The sequence below is a fragment of the Triticum dicoccoides genome, chromosome 3B (genome assembly GCF_002162155.2).
Source record: "Triticum dicoccoides isolate Atlit2015 ecotype Zavitan chromosome 3B, WEW_v2.0, whole genome shotgun sequence".
Classification (NCBI taxonomy): Eukaryota; Viridiplantae; Streptophyta; class Magnoliopsida; order Poales; family Poaceae; genus Triticum; species Triticum dicoccoides.
The window spans coordinates 765,426,094-765,426,869 of NC_041385.1; positions in this window are offsets into that span (position 1 = coordinate 765,426,094).

Below are 776 nucleotides of genomic sequence, written 5' to 3' on the forward strand. Positions count from 1 at the left end.
GGCGTCCGGCAGGCGCGGCTGCAGGCGGCAGCGGCGGCGCGGCACGCAAGGAGGCACGCGCGTGGAACCGCCTGTGTGCATGCGCGCCTCGGGCGCCGTGATTGGCGGCCGACACGCCACACGACGGGTGTGGGATTGCGTGGGGCCGGCGGGCGTGGGGGTGGGGCCGGCGCGGCGCCACCGACAACGCGTTGACTGCGAGCGGCCGCTTTAATTTTTTTCCCTCCCGGGCGGGCGGCCGGCCTGTATTCATATACGTATACCTCCGTCTGTTTTTTTTTTGCGGGCGGGCGGGCCGGCGGGGCAATCTTATGCCCATCCTACCCTTTGTTATGAAGGGGTATTGGGCAATCTCAGCCCTCCTTGTGTTTACAGGGGGTCTACCGAAGCGGAAGTGTTGTTCGAATGGTCTCCAATAAATAATCCCATCATGATCAGAAGCATATTTGACATAGTTGTGTCGAATTTACTCCTCAGTCTCGAATTACCTGTCTTGCATTTGTCTAGATACGAATGTATTTAGACATGTTTTTGTGTTAGATACATTCGTATGTAGACAAATCTAAGACAAGTAATTTAGGACGAAGGTAATACTACTTAACATCATTTCCATTGATTTAATAGTATCATTAAACATATTCATTTTTTAATGAAAATCGTGTACACACATACATTTTCAGGTATATATATTGTTAGAATAAATCCGAACCGTCGATTATCCGAGGACCAAGCAATCACACGAGCACGACACCGAGATTTGTTAACGAGGTTCACCG